General features: G+C 47.8%; 1 protein-coding gene across 2 annotated transcripts in view; it reads left to right on the top strand.

Moving 5' to 3' along the window:
- Positions 1-19772, top strand: part of PKIG (cAMP-dependent protein kinase inhibitor gamma) — a 92727-nt gene that overhangs the window by 4033 nt on the left and 68922 nt on the right. The window contains exon 2 of one of the 2 annotated variants that reach the window (XM_066586473.1): positions 5681-5779. The exons of the other annotated variant lie outside the window; for it this stretch is intronic. The gene's annotated coding sequence lies outside the window, so the exon portion shown is untranslated. The remainder of the gene's footprint in view (positions 1-5680; positions 5780-19772) is intronic. 2 annotated transcript variants of the gene reach the window in all.

Below are 19772 nucleotides of genomic sequence, written 5' to 3'. Positions count from 1 at the left end.
TACAGAGAGACAAAAGTACAAACATTACAGAACCACGGTTACATAGTAATCAGCTGATGGAAACAATAGGGGTGCGGGTCCTGCTCCAACGAGCTTACATACTACAAGTAATGGGGTGATACAGAAGGTAAAGGGGCTGGAGATGTGCACGGTATGGCGGGGTGGAGAGTGAGGGATGCTATACACATAGACAATGGTCAGACATTTGGCCGTGTGACGGCAGAAACGGTATGACTGCAGGAGCGGTTTATGATGGCTAGCAGGGATTGCAGTCAGTAGGTCAGGGAGCATGTTATCAGGGGGAGTACAGAGGGGTTTGTTTAGGGAATGCGGTATGCCTCCCTGAAGAGGTGTGTTTATTTATATATATATATGGCAAGAGTAATCAAACTATCACAAGTTCAAGTCCTCCATGTGAAAAATAGTATTTTTATTATGAAAAATAAAGGATACTAAAAGCTGACCCCCCTCCCCCCCCCCTTTTTTTCATATTCATAATACATTTTCTTTCTTAAAATTGTATTTTTTACCACTAAATCTGTATAAGTCGAATCTACCAAATAATACATCCATTACATTAACGAATGTCGGCAGAAAAAAATCCAATGCCAGAATTACAATTTTTGATCACCAAGAAAGAAATTAATAAAAAAAGCTATCTAAAAGTATGTTCACCAAAATAGTGCCAAAACAAACCACAGGTCATCCTGAAAAAAAACAACCCCATCAACGGAAAGCTAATTATGGCAACAGAAAATATATACCGTATATACTTGAGTATTAAAAAAACGCAATACTCACCTCTCAGCCGGCGTCTGCGTCCCCGCCGGTGCGGCAAGCTTCTTCATTCGTCTTCCCGCTCATCTCTCTGGCTTGGTTTTGAAATCCCCCGCCGTCAGCGCTGTGTGAGGAAGTGCTGTGATTGGATCGAGCGCTGGCCAATCACAGCCGGCGATCAATAAACAAATCACAGCCATTCAGTGATGTCATTCACTGAATGGTTGTGAATGATCGAGCGCCGGCTGGGATTGGTTTATCGAGCGCTGGCTGTGATTGGCCAGCACTCGATCCAATCACAGCACTTCCTCACACAGCGCTGACGGCAGGGGATTTCAAAACCAAGCCGGGGAGAAGACTGAAGAAACTTGCCCCACCGCCGGGGACGCAGACGTCGGCTGAGAGGTGAGTATTGCGTTTTTATCTCTTTTACCTCACTCGGGTATAAGTCGAGGGGGGGCTTTTTCACTCGCGTGTATATATGGTATATTTTTATTTAAGTCGTACAGAAAAAAAAACTAAATTGGGTGTCACCGTAATAAAGTTGTCGTCATTTTTGCTGTAGTGTGTATACCGTAAAAGCAGTACCCCCACAAAGATGACTAAACAGGGTTTTTTTTCTTTCATTTTACTCCTTTTAAGAATGTTTTTCAGTACATTACATAATACCGTTGAAAAATACAATTTATCCCGCAAAAAAACAAGCCCTCGGACAGCTGCGTTGATGGGAAAAGTAAAAGTTATCATTTTTTGGAAGTGGAGAGGAGAAATAAAAAAAAAAATAGAACCGCGTCCTAAAGGAGTAAAAGAGGTTGTGCCAAGTTTTAAACGTATCCCGCACCCACAGTATGGCGGTTAAACATCTGATTGGCGGGGAGCCGACTATTGGGACCCCCGCTGACCACTAGAACAGGGGTTCTATCTTCTTCAGTCCCATAGAGATGAGTGGACCAGTAATGCACCTCCTTGACCGCAGCTCCATCCCAACAAAGGGACACAGAACCACCGATCTCACAATCAATGCTTATCCCAGTGCTTGGAGCTCCACCAATCAGACACTTGTCCCTTATGCTGTGGATGGGGGATAAGTCTTAAACTCCGCACAACCCCTTTAAGCTTGTCCTACATGCCCATCCGATGATGGCACCAGGAAAATCCCAATGATCTGGTTGTTCTCATGGTCATGGCTCTACATCCCTATCCCACTGGGAGGGCGTTCTTTAGAGATCTGCTCATCTGACCGTCGCACAGTCATATTGTAGCATTCCAGGGTGTAAAACTGATGAAATGCATTGTTTCCCGGGAGGGTAAAGAATGAGAAGGCGAGACGCCAAATTACAGGAGAGCGTCACAATTTAACATATTATAAACTTCAGACCACAAGATTGTCTGCCAGGGACATGGAGGCACGGAGAGTGTCTGTGTGTGGTCTGTTGTATCTACCGCTGTCATGAGGCGCAGATACATTGTGTTGGTTCTGGAACAAAGGGTTATATTACTTAAAGGGGTATTCCCATCTCATCCACAGGATATATCCTAAAAGTCTGATAGATGTGGCTCCCACCTCCTGGGACCCGCATCTTTTTTGAGTCAGGACACTCTGCACACGTGTCTGCGTGTGGTCGACATGACCGAAACAGTCAAGCCCAATGTTTCCGTAGCTCGCCGTGCTACACGGTTTGCATAACTCCCATCTGACTTCTATGGGAGTTACGGCAGTCTTGCCCATGTTTGGCCGAGATAGGAATACCCCTTTAAAGTTATGTCATTTCTTTGTTTTAGTGCGGTTGATCCAGAATAAGAACAGTAACTCTTGAAAACCTGCCAACGAGCCGCGGGTCCAGGACGCCATGATATAGGGCGGTGTTGGTGTGGGGGGTCCTTGCTTTATCTGCCCCTCGCTGGCTGTGACATCGCAGGAACACTCTGCTCTCCCGGGATTGTACTTCCTTGACTAACAAAGTCGCGGTTTTGTTGGGTCATTGAGTCAAAAATAGATTTTTTTTTCTCGCTATGCAAAGCCGTTCTTTGTTAGTCAAGGAAATCCCCGTAGACTCCGGCGTTCGCTCCGCGCCGCAGGCAGCCGCAAGGTGTGAGGAGCTCGGAGCCTACAGGACTGACGTGGAGGGAAAGAGGGGATAGAAAAAGGCTACATCTTGTAACTGCCATATCCGATTTCTCTCCCCCTCAGTGTGACCCGTTACCTGCAATTCTATTGGAGGACCGACTGAGATTATTTAAGGTGGAAACATAAGAATAACAGAAGTACATACTGTGATTTTTCAATCTTTTGGCGTTCCTATAGAGCGCCCCCCCCTGTTGTTTTTCAGTGGGTCTTTAGATGATATCGCATGGCACTAGCATGCCGTGCGATGTGACATTTCCCATTGAGATCAATAGGAAGCGATCCTCTGCCACGCGTGAAACGCGCCTGAGGATCACAACTTCACAGAAGCACTGTTATGGGTGTTTTTGAAAGAAAAACGCCTTGCACGGGCTTAAAAAATGCTTCCTGGCAAGAGTGATGTCTGGCTGAGTTTCTCGGCCCGATATCGTGCTTATCCATGTGAATTTAGCTTCGCTTTGACAGCTCATTGACGTCAACGGGCATTATGTAATGCTTTATCTCTCCTGTGGGGGTGCTGCAAGGGAAGTTCACAGTTGTTGCCAGGTTCTCTCACTGATTACAGCTGATCGCTGGAGGTTCAAACAGCAGGACGATCTGTGATGGCTATTGGAGGACTCCTGACATAAAGGGAGTGTCCAAAGCAGATAGCTCCCCACAGGACATGCCTCCTTAATTGGGTTGTCCCACAAAAAGAAGTTATTCCCTATCCATTGGACGGTTAAGTGTCTGACTGCTGGGATGCCACCGATCACAAGAACAGCGATCCCGAACGAATGGAGCGATAATCAGGCATGGCACGAACACTCCATACATTTCATTAGGACTGAGATGGGCCTAGCCAAGTGATTGAATTCTACCTCCAGCAGTCCCATGGAAGTAAACAGGGGCACACTAGTGCATGTTTGTGACTACTGCTCTATTCTTTCGAGAACTCTCGGCACCCCCATTCTTGTGATTGGTGGGGGCTCCAGCGGTTGCTCCCCGGCTGGTAACTAAATCCAAGGACTGGTGCCATATTAATGACCGATAAAAAATAATAGCCGTGAGCACAGGATGCACTATTATTATTGGAGCCACTACGGTGGCCACTTACTATCGGGAACACAAAAGAGGTCACTATTACTACTGGGGATACTGAAGGGGGCATTATTGCTATAGGAGCCACTGAGAAGGGGCACTATTACTACTGGAGGCACTGAAAGGGGGCACTATTACTACTGGGGACACTGAAGGGGGCATTATTGCTATAGGAGCCACTGAGAAGGGGCACTATTACTACTGGAGGCACTAAAAGGGGGCACTATTACTACTGGAGGCACTAAAAGGGGGCACTATTACTAGCAGGGACACTGGAATAATGGCGGTAAAATCATATGCTGTAATAAGTCATGCCCATAACCACTCCTCCAAATACACCCCCTCCTTACTTGGGCAATATGTTTTTGGTAATAAATAGTGATGAGCGAGCATTGCCCTTAGTGAGTACCTGCCCGCTCGAAAGAAAAGGTTCGACTCCCGGCGGCGGGGGAGAGCGGGGAGGAACGGAACGGAGATCTCTCTCTCCCCCTCCGCTCCCCCTGCTCACTGCCGCAACTCACCTGTCACCCGCGCTGGCAGCCGGACCTTTTCTCTCAAGCGGGCAGGTACTCGCTAAGGGCAATGCTCGCTCGAGCAATTGCCCTTAGCGAGTATGCTCGCTCATCTCTAGTGATAAAGCTTGCACACCCACTGATTTGTGATAACTAATCCTGTGAATAGAGGGTAACGTCTTTTCATAGAACAGACCCTTTAAAGGGGTATCCCCATCTTGGACATGTATGGTGTATCCACAGGATATACTATAAGTTCATTTAAGTTCATTTCCAGCTAATATTTTCTATTCTACAGCAGAATAGCGCCCCTAGTGGCCGTGTTATTTTAGAATTTAGTTGAACCATTGGCTTAAACCGGTTTAAGATGGCGTATTGTGGATGATGAAGAGGAAGGCTGCTTCTTATTGTTATTGTTATGTACTTTTCTTTTAACCCTTCACATTTGAGCACAATAGCCGGTTGTTGTGATGCCCGGGGCGATGTTCTTACTGCAGCTGCTGTGTATATTGCATTAATATAACTTTGTGCGTTTTCGGTTTATTACGAAAGCGCAGTGCAAGTCTATTTTGGTCGCACGCCACAATAGCTTCTATTAAGCAGGGCGAAGGAACGAGGAAATAGGGCTAATTATGGAGACTTGAGAGAACCCCCCACGGTGCCATGCTCGTTGGCATAATACAGAACAAAAGAGGCATTCTGCTCGGGTACTGGAAGGGATGTTATGACACAGCTAGTACATGGAATTAGAATTCAGAATGCAGTTAAATATGACATTAACCATATATAGGAATAGTGTGGGTTACTCAGAAATAGGGGCGAAAAGCTCACTTTGCTGAATATTACTGATGTGTTATTCTGTAAGCCGCCTTTTACCAACCGGTAGTTTGCAGAATCCTAAGCTGCTGTGGACACCGGTCTAGAACGGCACTCAAACTTGAAGGGGGATTCCAGAAATTGGGCAAAATGTTCCTAAAGTTTCCACTCATTGCCATTATTCCAAAGTCCATCTAAATCATCATAACTTTTTTTGCTGACCCGCGCCACCGCTGCTTTCCGGTCGGCTTCAGATTTCCACTTTATGTAGTTTTTACCGGGGAGTGCAAAAACTACATCTCCCACAATGCCCCATTGCCAGTTACCGACAAGTGTGTATTCACAGGTGTACAAACTGTCGTCATTACAGGATTGGAAGGCACTGAGCATGCCCGACCAGTAAAACAGCGGAGCCTACAGGACGTAACCATTGGATACCAATGTAGAACTACGAGGCAGAAGACCACAGGTGAAGGAATATCTTTGTAATACAAGTTATAACATTGTTACAAAATTACATTTCACCTCATTAAGAATATAACTTTAGAGAGTTTGTTAGACATACTAGGTATGGCAAACAGCTCCCTCAACCTCCATAAACAAGCCAACTTGCCCAATTATAGCAACCCCGGTACCATGCACCCCCACGTCATGTATCGATTCATAGTCCATGTATGTTTCTGAGCGTCATTACAGAGTGTGTGTTATAGTTATAATCATGTTTGATTCTTGATGCATGGCCAGATCAGCCCTTCATTCTCTTTTCTGTTTGTAAGGCCAGCTTCACATGGCTGAGAAAATCACGCAATATTTGTGCATTGCGAGACACATTTATACACGAGTGATGTTTTCCAGCATGGCATGCTCTATCTGCCAGTATTATTGTATCTTGTCTCCACCACAAGTGTAGGTGGAAACCTGAAGAGTGAGAGGTCAACCCTTGTACCCCCTCCCCCTACCCCGCTAAGCTTCGGATTGGCCAACATCCTGCTGGAGGGCCCAGAGGGCCCAGACCTTCCCTGCGCTGCTACCCTTCAAGGACAGGGCCGGCGGCTACATACATGCAATCAGACATGGTGTTAGCGGGCCCCCGTAAAGCGGCGCTGCAGGAGGACTACAGGAAAGTGGCGGGGGGGGACGGACTTGGCCACGCAAAAAATGCCAGCAACGGAACCAGGCAGAGCCATCAGTCCCTGCTGCTACCGTGGCCTTGTAAAGCACCGCTCTACCGGCGCAGCAGGAGGATTACTCGCAGCACTGTGCTGGCTACAGTGGCAGCGCAGGAGCGTCGGGGTTGAGTGACAGCTGTCAGCCGGCTGGGCGGGGATATTATGGCACGGGAGACTCAGAAGCGGCCTCTCCACATCTCCCAGTCAGCCAGCACACAATGTACTACTGCAGCGAGCGGGGCCAGGAGGATAAGCAGGAGGAAGAGATACTTCCCGGCTCGGTCCAGGTGTGTGTCTCCGGCAGCCAATCCAGAGCTGGGGGCGTTCCCTCTAGCCCCGGCAGCCCAGCCCATGTCTCCACCCATAACTTTGGTGGAGACAAGATACAACAATACCCTATCTGCCTGTGTGATCCCGCATCGCAACCCCATTGCTTTCAACGGAGCTGGCGGCAGCAGCCCTGTCCTTATTGAATTGAAAGAAATGGGAGAACTCTGCAATCCTCTGCTTCAGCTCTGACAGCCGTGGCGGGGGGATTCCCTGCGCCTCCCCTAAAGTGATGCAAGGCTGCTTTCACATGAAAACGCCTCACAACCCTGTGGCTTTCACATGGATGTTGAGCACGATAATAAGAGGCAGGCATTATAGAAACTATTTGGCCCCCTACCCAACAGATGTGCCCGTTTTGATGGCAGATTTTTATGCACTCTTAACTGTGAGCCATATGAATACTAAAGAGGTTTTCCTTAGGATAGGCCATCAATAGCTGATTGGCTTGGCAGTGTGGCTCGGGACCCTAGCCGATCAGTTAATCGGGTACACACTGTTAGCAGCGCCACTATACAGGGGTCGAAGCGGAAGCTGCTACTCTGACACATGCATAGTGGCCGGCACTTGTATCTTCAGGTGCAACGTTCATTAAAATCAATTGGAGCTGCACCTGTAGTTACAAGTGCCAGCCACTATAGAGGGTTTGGAGCAGCAGCTTCTGTATAGCGTCACTGCTGACAACGTGCATCTAATCAACCGGGGTCCTGAGTGGCTTCTGGTCCAAGTCCTATGTATTGCAGTACTGATCTGTCATGGTCCCCAGAGACGGATCCTAGCCTATCAGCTATTGATGACCTATCCTAAGGTCCTGATGATCCATAGTATTTCCCTGGAAAACCTATTTAAGCTGTCTTTAATATGCAGTCTAGTAGACAGTAGGAAGCTCTGTTATTTTTCATTAAAACAAGTGGTGTACCTCTTTACCATTAGGGCCTCTTTGTTGTTTATGTAGGATGGTCACCCCTGCTTAGTTTAGCTGCAGGATATGGCCCCACCCCTGCTTAGTTTAGCTGCAGGATACGGCCCCACCCCCGCCTAGTTTAGCTACAGGATACGGCCCCACCCCCGCCTAGTTTAGCTGCAGGATGTGGCCACACCCCTACTTAGTCTAGCTGCAGGATGTGGCCACACCCCTACTTAGTCTAGCTGCAGGATGTGGCCCCACCCCTACTTAGTCTAGCTGCAGGATGTGGCCCTACCCCTGCTTAGTCTAGCTGCAGGATGTGGCCCCACCCCCTGCTTAGTCTAGCTGCAGGATGTGGCCCCACCCCTACTTAGTCTAGCTGCACGATGTGGCCCTACCCCCTGCTTAGTCTAGTTCCACGATGTGGCCCCACCCCCTGCTTAGTCTAGCTCCACGATGTGGCCCCACCCCCTGCTTAGTCTAGCTCCATGATGTGGCCCCACCCCTGCTTAGTCTAGCTCCACGATGTGGCCCCACCCCTGCTTAGTCTAGCTGCACGATGTGGCCCCACCCCCTTAGTCTAGCTGCACGATGTGGCCCCACCCCCTGCTTAGTCTAGCTGCACGATGTGGCCCCACCCCCTGCTTAGTCTAGCTGCACGATGTGGCCCCACCCCCTGCTTAGTCTAGCTGCACGATGTGGCCCTACCCCCTGCTTAGTCTAGCTGCAGGATGTGGCCCCACCCCCTGCTTAGTCTAGCTGCACGATGTGGCCCTACCCTCTGCTTAGTCTAGCTGCTTGATGTGGCCCCACCCGCTGCTTAGTCTAGCTGCACGATGTGGCCCTACCCCCTGCTTAGTCTAGCTGCACGATGTGGCCCCACCCCCTGCCAGTCAGCATACATACTATATGATAGAACTGAAAATCTCACACAGGAAATCTAGTCTGCACAAGGGGGTGGTCTTCTTTAAGAGGTGATCTTTTGGAGAGGTTTCATTGTACGGGGCCCCACCCCTGCTTAGTCTGGCTGCACGATGTGGCCCCACCCCTGCTTAGTCTAGCTCCACGATGTGGCCCCACCCCCTGCTTAGTCTAGCTGCACGATGTGGCCCCACCCCCTGCTTAGTCTAGCTGCACGATGTGGCCCCACCCCCTGCTTAGTCTAGCTGCACGATGTGGCCCTACCCCCTGCTTAGTCTAGCTGCACGATGTGGCCCCACCCCCTGCTTAGTCTATCTGCACGATGTAGCCCCACCCCCTGCCAGTCAGCATACATACTATATGATAGAACTGAAAATCTCTCACAGGAAATCTAGTCTGGACAAGGGGGTGGTCTTCTTTAAGAGGTGATCTTTTGGAGAGGTTTCATTGTACGGGGCCCCACCCCTGCTTAGTCTAACAGTAGTTCGTGGCCCTCGGCCCTGATCATGTCCCTTTTCTTCTAGTACTTGCAGGACCCTCTCCTGTCTCCTCTCTGCACCTCCTCTATGGTTCTCGGCACTAAGATCACTTTTAACTCACTCGGAGAACTCCCCAGACTTCTGAGACTTCAGCTCAAGGTTACATGATGGAGCTAATTCCTATCGCCTCTCTACTTTAAGTCGCTCCCACGCAGTAGTTGTTAAATTAACCCCATAGGGTTTCCCTGGAAATCTGTGCTGTCTGTTCTGCAAGCCCTGACATCAAGGATGCAATTACAAAGCAATTGCTCCTTAGAAGAAAAGCCTCTCATCGGCGGCAGAAGGAATATTATATTGCCAAGCAATTATCCGTTAGTGGCGGGCCTGCGATGAAATATTTACGTCCAGGACTTGAATGACTTCTCCTGTGTGTCGGCCTCTTGGGCTCCCTTAGATCAGCGCTCCCTGTAGTGATCACTTAGACCTGTGTATTAAGTAACGTTACATCTGTTCTTTCCCGCTGCGCTAATCCCACGGTCCGTGTCTAAAGTGCCTGCGGCTCTAAACGGATATTTGCATGTTTACACTTTGCGCAACAGTAGCCGCCGATCACTTACAGTCTAGACGCCATTGTGGGGAGGCTTTCCGTATGTACGACGGAACTGCCTTCAAGTGAATGGGGATGAGCTGCCATACCAGACACAGCCTGATGACGAGAGGGGCGCTGTTTTCTAATGGGGAAGAAAGTAGACCCCATTTTTTAAAAATCTTTGACAACCCTTTAAAGACGTCCTCGTCATCTCCTCTCATATGTCTGTTATAATAAATGCTTGCATTTCCCACGAAATAACAATGCTAGGGCATCTGTTCTCATAATCTGTATTGTGACATTCCTCTGTTATGCCTCCTGGAAATATATGAATAAACTATTAACTGGGTGTTAATATTCTTCTTCTTCTCAGTGAGTATGGACCTGAATAGTCTGACACTGTCTTAAAGTCTCGGACCATGTAGGGACACACCCTATTAACAAGGGACACGGTAACAATCTATTAATTTATTTCCAGGAGGAATTACAGAGGAACCACACTAAGTTATAACTGTAGATGTTCCACTTTTATTTTATGGGAAATACAAGTATCTTCTAGGACAGACAAGTCAGGAGAGATAAGGGGTTGTTTAAAGGGGTTTTCTGGGAGGGGCTTCAATATTGACGGCCAATCCTTACGCTGCTATATCACAAGTCCTAGCAGCAGCCGCTGCTAGCGATTTTCCAGACAGTTTCTGGGCTGCCAAAAGCGGGTCTATTACATGTCGATAACACTCGTGTAATAGCGGTGATTACCAGCCTGCACCTGCACGTGGTTATCAGGAAAACATGAACGCTAGCGGCACCCACTAGCCCTCATTAGGATAGGTCATCAGTATCTGATTAATAGGGTTTTGCCTCTAATGACCCCCTCCAATCAGATCAAGCGAATACTACGGCCTCTTCATTGCATACCAGTCACAGCGCTGTGCATTTCGTAGGGGCTGTGCCTGGTATTGCAGCTCATTCACTTGAGTGGGACTGAGCTGCTCTTGGGCCTCGTGACAAAGTAACGTGACGTGATTGGCCTGAGAAGATGCTGTGGTGCTCAGCTGATCAGCGGGGGTCCGGAGCAGCAGACCTCCACTAATCTGATACTATTCTAAAGTTAGTTCATCAATATTGGAGTCCTGCAGATTTTGATGCAATTTTTGATGCCGATCCGCAGCAGATTTTACCCATTAAATTAAAAAGGCGCATTCCGCGTGCGGACCCGCACCAGAAATCGTGGCATTAATACTTCTTGTTTCATGAGGCAAATTTTGCCATGTGATCATACCCTTACCTCACCAAAAACAGTAATCCCCTATTCACAGGATAGACGATAAATGGTCCCTTGCTGGGGGTCCTACCGCTGGGACTGCCAGGGATCACAAGAGAGGTGCACCCGGAGTCACCCAGGACAATGGATCGGTATTGTGCGCACCGCTCCATTCCCTTCTATGTGACTCAGGAGATGGCTCAGCTCATCGATCTCTGCCTGTTCCATACAAGTGAATGCAGCAATGGTCATGCATGCACCCTGCTGCTCCATTCTCTCAGGGACTCGGGTGGTGGCGGTTGTTGGAGGGGGCAGTCAGACCTCCAGTGATACAACCGTTATCACCTATTCTATTAAAGGGGCTCTCCAGCTGTCATATTCTTGAGGTGAGAGGTGGACCGTCCCACCAGCGGTACCTTTTATCCTCTGGTGGCCCGGCACACGTCCACGTTCTGCTGACATGCCTGTGATTACGCGGGATAATTACTCCGCTATAGCATGTTATTAGGTACAGTATACCAGAAACTTGGAACAAAGTGATATTATTAGCGCACAATTACTCATCCCCGAGTTGTCGCTTGTGGTACGAGCTGGGCTTTGTTAGCGGGGAAGGAAGATAAAGGCAGCACAGAATCTTATCCTTTACTTTACCGGTAGCGGCATGACATCTATCCAGATGACTTGTGCTCCGATGAGCAGGTCAAAATGACAGATTGTGCCCCTCCTCGATGGCGTTGTCACATTGCATATCAGCCTTAGAGCAATTTCTGCACGTTCCGTTCATTGTCTCATTCATAGTCCTATCATTTGAGACAGTGATGCTTTATGGCAGGTGCTGCACTTCTGCTACGCGGACAAGGAGAGCCCTTTTTGTTTTCCGAGGGTAACGTATTACATCATGGGGTAGCCCCCTGGGGTGGTACCAAAACTCAATATTTAACTGTACACAACCATCTATAAAAGGGATTGAGTAGTTATAATTATTGATGACTTACCCTCAGGATAGGTCATCAATAGTAGATCAGTGAAGGTCCATCGACAGGGCCCCCCACGGATCAGCTGTTCTCTGGGCTCTGGCGGTCACGCACTGAACTGGTTTCTGCAGGAAGCAGATGGCTCCATTCGCACTGCAGGGGCCAGGTTTGGTATTGCAGGCAAAGTTCCCATTGAAATGATTGGGTGTAATACCAAGCATGGCCACTACAGTGGGAAGAGGAGCTGTCTGCTTCCTGCAGGAATCGGCTTAGTGCATCGGCCCGCAAAGCAGATGATTCTCAGAGCTGCCAACTGGCAGACTACTACCCATCTACTATTGAGGTAGGCAGTTTAAAACTGGACAATCCCATTAAATTGTCATGTATGTTTATCTTGCTTAGATATAGTGGTAGAGTGGCCTTCAAAGCCGGCTGTACACTGATTATTATGACTGAATGTGAAAGCCCAGATCAGCAAGTATTTTAATCTCCACTAATAAGGGAGATGGAACAATAACTCTGCAGCACCACCCATTGGAAGGCAGCTTTCCTGCAAGTCAGTGTTTAGACTCTTTATACAAGTCTTGTAACAATGACTGAGAATTGAAAGCCAAGTCAGAATCCATGCACAGACAGCTGTTTCAGGGTGTTTTGGGGACTTGGCTTTTAATTCCCAGTCAGGCTTCTATAAAGAGTCTAACAATAACTTCCAATAGGTGGTGCTGCAGACGTATTGTTCCATCTACCATATTACCTAGAGGAGCATGAATGGCCTTGTAAGTCTCCTTACTCACTCACCTTCTAGGTGCTCTCCCTGAGGAGAAAATGTAGTGTTCCTGAATCTCGACTAAGACCCCATTTACGCTGACAGATGATTGCTCAAAAGTCGTTCAAACGGCAGTTTGAGTGACCGTTTTGAGCGATCATCTTTGCATAGTCTATAGTAGCTAAGTAGCTACTTAAAAGCTATGCAGGCAGAGCAGGACACTGCCACTATAACTTAGCGAACAATACAGCTGTTTTGCATAAGTAAACAGCTGTATTGTTCTCCGTGATTACAGCTCGCCTCCCGCTGTGAACTACCAGTGGTACACGGGCTGTAAGAATCTTATCAGCGCTGCCGACTGTGATAACAGCCTGCACCGCTGATAAGAGTTCATCGCTCAATTCAAGAAAATTAGAATTGAGCGAGGAACGACTCGTGCACGAAAATTGCACAATGTCCGTACATTTAGATGCAATGGTTATCGCTCAAAAGATGGCTTTGAGCGAATTTTGAGCGTTGGATCTAAATGGGCCTTTTGTAATGGCTGCTAAATACCAACCTGGTGCTTGGTCTGTAGCTTTTCACAGTTGACTATAAGGGATTATGGTTTGGGATGAGTGCTGTTTCTTGTTGTGGAGAGCGCCAAGTAAGCTTAAGGAGACATTTAGGCGAAGCATTGCTCCTCTGGGAAATTTGATAATCAAATGAGACACGGCACAGAACCTCTGCAGAGCCACCTATTGGAAGGCAGCTCCCCTATAAGTCAGTATCTAACATTGTAACATGACAGAGAGGATAGAAGCCAAAGCAGACTATGTAACAAAGTCCCCGCAGAGGTTCTGGTCCAAGGACTGGCAGTGATATGTAGGAGCAACCTGTTAAGGGTGCATGCAAAGAAGACTGGGGTGCAAATAGGGGGCATAGTGTTTCATTATACCGGTACTCCTGAATGAGGGCTAGAAGCTGAACGGAGAGGGGGGCTAATTTAAAGATACTCTGTCACCTACTTTTAGCCCTATAAGTTAAACGCATGGGTGTCCTGCTGAGTCGGGGGATGTAAATGTTATACTTGCCTCCCCTGTTGTCCTTCCTTAGTGCACCCCTCAATGCATTGAGCGGGGCTTTCAGCGCTGACATTGGGGGAACGACGGGGGAGATAAGTGTAAGACTTAGCGGCTTACCTACTTTCAACCCATAAACTTAAGCTTAAATACACAGTACGCAGCAGATACACATGTAACGTGCATATTTACTGCGTACTATATGATAATGGGGCATATTACACACCAAAGGAGGACATGCCGCATTTTTTCACACGCGCAATAGGAAGGTCTTAATGCACCAATGTAAATCGATGGGCTTTTAGCACTTCGTAATAAGCAGACTAATTTCGCTTGTGTGAGTAAACCCTTAACCCCTTGAGTGGCACGCCCGGAAATTTTCCGGGATGAGCTCCACTGCTCATAGCGACATAGCCCGGAAGATTTCCGGGCTATGTATCACTATGGGAGCTGCAGAGCACAATGCCACAAGCTGTGGCAGTGTGCTCTGCCTGCACAGACCCACAGAGAGCAGTGCAAGGGCTTTGAAAAACCAGCAGAAGATATTGCCGATCTGCCGGCAATCTCCTGCTTTGTTTACAGGTTGCCATAGAGACCATCGGCTTGTCAAAAGCAAGCCGATGGTCTCTGTGGCAGGGAGAGCTGGTGCTTGGCTGTCAGAGGACAGCTAGGTACCAGCTCTTACAGCAGAGATCAGAGAAAACCTCCGTTCTCTGCTGTGTTAACCCTTTACATGCTGCAGTCTATGTGACTGCAGCATGTAAAGGGCTGTCACCATCGGACCCCCGGAATGTGATCAGGGGTCCTGATGGGTCCCTGTGGAAGTCCCCTAAAGGGACAAAAAAAAAAAAAAAAAATTTAAAAAAAGGAAAAAAATTATAAAAAAAATAATAAAAACACTTGTCTCCCTTTTACTTTGTAAAAAATCAAAAATAAAATCACACATGTGGTATCCATGCGTCGTAATGACCCAGAGAAGGAAGTTAATACATTATTTAACCCCTTAATGACATGGCCCCTTTTTTTCTTTTTTCCCCATTTCTTTTTTTCTTCCCCCCTGTTTAAAAAAATCACAACTTGTCCCGCAAAAAACAAGCCCTCATATGGCCATGTCAATGGAAAAATGAAAAAGTTATGGCTCTTGAGACGCAACTGCAAAATTAGTTGAAATTCAATGATTAGACCATTTAAAAAAACCTGCCCTGGTGGGCACGACAGGGTGGTAGGAAACCCGCCACTCAAGGGGTTAAAGCAGGGGTCCCCAACTCCAGTCCTCAGCGCCCCCAACAGGCCATGTTTTCAGGATATCCTATGGCAAGAACAGCTGTGGCAATGTCTGAGGCTCCGGCAATAATTACATCACCTGTGCAACACTGAGGAAATCCTGAAAACATGACCTGTTGGGGGTCCCTGAGGACTGGAGTTGGGGAACACTGCCTTAAAGCAACATGTTGGAAATCAGGTATGTCTTAAAGGCGGCATACATATTGGGCCTTATTCACATGGGCAAACGCAATTTTGCTGTGATTTTGGTCATTGAAAACCTGAACGACTCGCTGTGAGGCCATATTTACACTGCCGATAAAATGACCCGACTTTTCTGCGTTTGTGAGATGCATAGAACTCACGCTTTACATTAACCCTTTTTTTTCAATGGGTTAATTTACACGAGCGATTCATTGGTGAAAATAGGACTTGCGATGTACAGCCTCCCAGCACACGCATAGTGAATAAGCTCTTCAAAATAATTGTCGGAGGAACCTTCCGATTATCGTGTTTATGGGACCCTCCTGACTCTCCCCGCGATATAACCTCATGGGGAAAGGAAAGTCAGACACATTGTATTTCAAGGTCTGCTCCTTCTGCTCCCTTACAGAGAAGCCGTTGCTTTCTTTACTCTCTCCATTGAAAACGCATGAATACTTAGCCAAACTGAGCATTCATGTCTATGGGGAGGGGGGATGGGCAGGAAAAATGGCTGTCGGATGTGCAAGGGTTCAGCCTGGCCAACGGCTGTTGAAGATGTATGGGCACCTTTAAGAGTCTTTATGGGTAGGAACTCAAAGCCATTAGGGAAGAATAACCCTACATACCAGAAATGTTTGATTACATTTCCTCCCATGTACTAGTTGATTCGACTGGCCGGGGTCAGCAGCAGAATGTGCAGATTTTGTAGACCGGCCGCTTCTATGGGATCGCCGGCTGTAAAAAGCTTGTAAAGAAGGTCGGATGTGGGCAGAAAATCAATGAACTGTTGTAAGGAAAGGTCCAGACTGGGAGAACTGGAGCTTCTTTCATCCTGGTCCTAGTGGGGGTCCGTCTAGTTAATGCACGGCGCTCCGAGGCCCTTCAGTTCGGGTGAAGTGGCATCCTTCGCCGTAGTATGCCGGGCATGAATTGGGGGAACATGTTGGCACTTTTCACTTCTCAATTGTTAGAGAGCTACAAAAGAGTGCAGATGGTACAGTTGGCACGTTGATGGAGATTGCCACTAGACCTTCCCACCTAGATAACCCTCGGAGGTCGCACCGGACATTTCCTAGCATGGCTAGAATAATGATCCAGCCCAGGCGGTGTCGGACTGCATCTGTTTCCATGAAGTTTGATTGCAACTTCTTAAGACTACCTGCACTTTCTCTTCGGAGCGCTCCTGCTCCTTCAGCTGTTTTGGGCTTCTTGCAGCAGCTGAAGACGTCCCCATTTAGCGCTATAGAGCTGAAACTGGCTGACGGAGCAGGAGCGCTCCGTAGTAACAGTGCAGGTAGTCCTTCGCTTACTGCGCCGGAATAGTACGTTGCCATACTATTCCGGCACATTGATGGCATGGGCTCGAGGACTTTGCACCCATCATCACTTTCAAGATGCAACTGCATTCAAGAGCTGATATCCCTTACTAATGTTGTTCAATTTTTTGGGTGCTAGCTGTGGTATTTAAGTGGTTAACAGAGGGAGGAGACTTCCTCTGTTATTCCATTGGCCCCCTGTGATGCCTTCACGGGGTGATGATGGTTTGGCATTACAGCCAGAGGCTAAGGATGGCCTCCAGGCCCGCCCTTTACAGATGCCTATTAGGCCCTGCCTTCAGGTGCCCTATTAGGCCCTGCCTTCAGGTGCCCTATTAGGCCCTGCCTTCAGGTGCCCTATTAGGCCCTGCCTTCAGGTGCCCTATTAGGCCCTGCCTTCAGGTGCCCTATTAGGCCCTGCCTTCAGGTGCCCTATTAGGCCCTGCCTTCAGGTGCCCTATTAGGCCCTGCCTTGGACAGCTGTTGGGCGAATGACCGTTCGGCCAATAGCTATTATCCCCAGCTTATCCATACACATTAACGCTCAGTGTTTAAAGGGGTTGTATCAATATTGCAAGTTACCCCCTATCCACAGCTGAGACCCCCACCAATCTCATGAACCCCCTCTACTTGTCACTGCAGGGTCTCTTCCCTGCAGGGACATCGGAATGAATGGAGCGCTGGCTGAGCATGTGAAGCCGGCATGCGAAGACTTTCATGGACGCTGCCGGAGGGAAACGAGCGTCTGCACAACCCCGAAATGTCGCATTTGTATGCAGTAGCTTGTTGTCCTCTGGCAGCGTCTTCACAAGTAGCGCTGTGTGATGTGGGTTATTTTTCCTTATGGCAATATGTACTCGTTGGAGGTTATGTTTCACAACCGTGTGACGGTTTTTCTCTGTGCACCTTTTTGTATTACCTTGTATGGATTGCACATTTCTTGATATATGGTTGGAATACAAAAGTATCCTCGGTGCTGTGGATTTATGGAGGTATTCACTTTTATAGACCCTTATTCCCAATCCACAGGATAAGAGATAAATATCTACTCACTGGGACAATGCACCTTGATGGCTCCATGTCGGTGGAGTGTAAGCTCAGTTGCCTAGTTGTAAACTAGCGATGGCCTATCCTTCGTTTAGGTCCGCAATATTTGATTAGCAGGGGTTTGTCTGCCGGGGCCTCCACCTATCAGCTCAGCCAGTGTACTTGTATACTGAGCTAAATTGTGCAGGATGCAGACAGCTCCGTTCTTACTGCAGTGGCCAGGCATGGTATTGCAAGCCAAGTTCCCATTGAAATGAACTGCAGTAAGAATGGAGCTGTCTGCGTCCTGCAGAAATCAAATCAGTGCAAAAGCATGACGACCTGGCGAACAGCTGATCTGACGGGCCCCTACCAATCTACTGTTGATGACCCATCCTAAGGATTGGCCATCACTAGTTTTCAACTGGACAACTCCTTTAATGCAGATGACCTAATAGGCTACCTGGTAAGTCAGAAACCATCATAATATACTGCAGTACTGAACTGTTGCAGTGTATTATATGATCAGAAGATTGCATGTTCGAGGCCTCTTGTGAGACAGAAAAAGGTAGCGTTTATAAGTGAAAAGGTTTTTTTTGTTTTTCCGTTTCCCGTTCTTTCCCTGGATAGTACTATATCTTCACAAATAAAGTTGTTTTTTTCTTCTTTGCATAAGTAGACAAGCGGCCTCTTTTATGATCGGTCTGTTTGTCCATTCGCTCTGCAGACTTTATTGTATGTGAATGTTTTACCGAGTGTGTAATCATTTATAATTACACCGCCCTCTAAAAGTTGGCAGACGTCTCTCTAGTAAACAATTGTGCCCATCCCTGTCACGCTGCCCATTTTCTCTCTGCCATTATTTTGCCCACCGTTGGCCTACTACCGGCCACCCAGTTGTGGAGACGCCGACGGCCCAGCGACTCGAAGTTTGTTTGCTCCTCTCCGGGCAGACGAGATGTTTGTGGCGTCGCTGTGAGTAGAAGCAGCTGTTGTTTTCTTATTTATCACATAATAATCTTTTGCGCTGCTTCCACCGAGCCAAATGCTTCTCCTGACTGTTCCCACAATGCACTGCTTTACAACTCGCTGCATGAGCCGCGTTCTCTGCACCATGGGATACTTTGGTGTTTCTGCATCGTTTATCATATGCAGCGCCAGTGGATTCACCCCGCGGGTCTTGGGAACCCGTAGAGCTCGCAATGTAATCTTGCATATCTCTGTACGCCTTCGTGGACAGCCAATATGTTTGTAGTATATTAGGAAGGGCGAGTTGTGCGTTAAGCGTTCAGATCTGGGGCTGGTTGTTCGCTATTATAGCCCATCTGTGCTAAGGAAGGACGGGTTGTGCCTTCAGACGCATTAGTTAGAGCGTAGGCGTTGTATTCAGCTGCAGTTTTCGTTGCGGCGCCTGTTCATCAGAATGATTCCTGACATCCCCCATGACCCCTTTCGCTGCGAGTTTTTTGGTCCATAGGATTCCCTTTCGCTGGATTTTTTTTCCTTGACCACACCATTCTTGGTATACTCTCCACACCGCTGCACAAGAAGACCCCACACAGTTGGCGGTGAACCTCTGGCCCTGGCTAGTCTGGTACCGAAAACCGGGCCTCGTTGGAAGCGCTTAGATTGCTTGATTGGGAAAATACTGCAAGTATTTTCCTATATGATGTGGATTCACATTGAAACTGATCCATGGAAGGCTTGTCACGATATTTTAGGTTTCACTCCGGGGTCACGTCCGAGAACCGTGGGCTCTAATGAAGCGTCAATTTGGTTTATAATCATGCTGTAAGAGAATTGATTTGGTACATACCTGCAGGAGCGGTTTAAAAGGGGTTGTTCAGCATTAGAAAAGCATGGCAACTTTTGTTCCCGAAACAGCGCCACACCTGTTCATGGTTTGTGTCTGGTATTGCAGCTCAGTTCCATTAATGTAAATGGGACTGAACTGTAATGCCAAATCCATCCTCTGGACAGGTGTGGCGCTGTTTTTGGAAGAAAGCAGCCATGTTTTTCCAACCCCATATAGTCCTTTTAAGACCAGGCCATTTTACCTTGTAGACAGACCCCATGGGTCCGATATTCAGATGCCAAAATCATTTTATTCCCCTAAAGGAAGTCGCTCACCTTATTTTAGCAGTGTAAATTAATTGAATTGGATTTGATAATGGTACATTTAGTATCTAGACACATGAA

The sequence above is a fragment of the Eleutherodactylus coqui genome, chromosome 13, assembly GCF_035609145.1.
Source record: "Eleutherodactylus coqui strain aEleCoq1 chromosome 13, aEleCoq1.hap1, whole genome shotgun sequence".
Taxonomy (NCBI): domain Eukaryota; kingdom Metazoa; phylum Chordata; class Amphibia; order Anura; family Eleutherodactylidae; genus Eleutherodactylus; species Eleutherodactylus coqui.
Note: the sequence above shows the minus strand (reverse complement) of the source record. Positions and strands in the feature narration are given on the sequence as shown.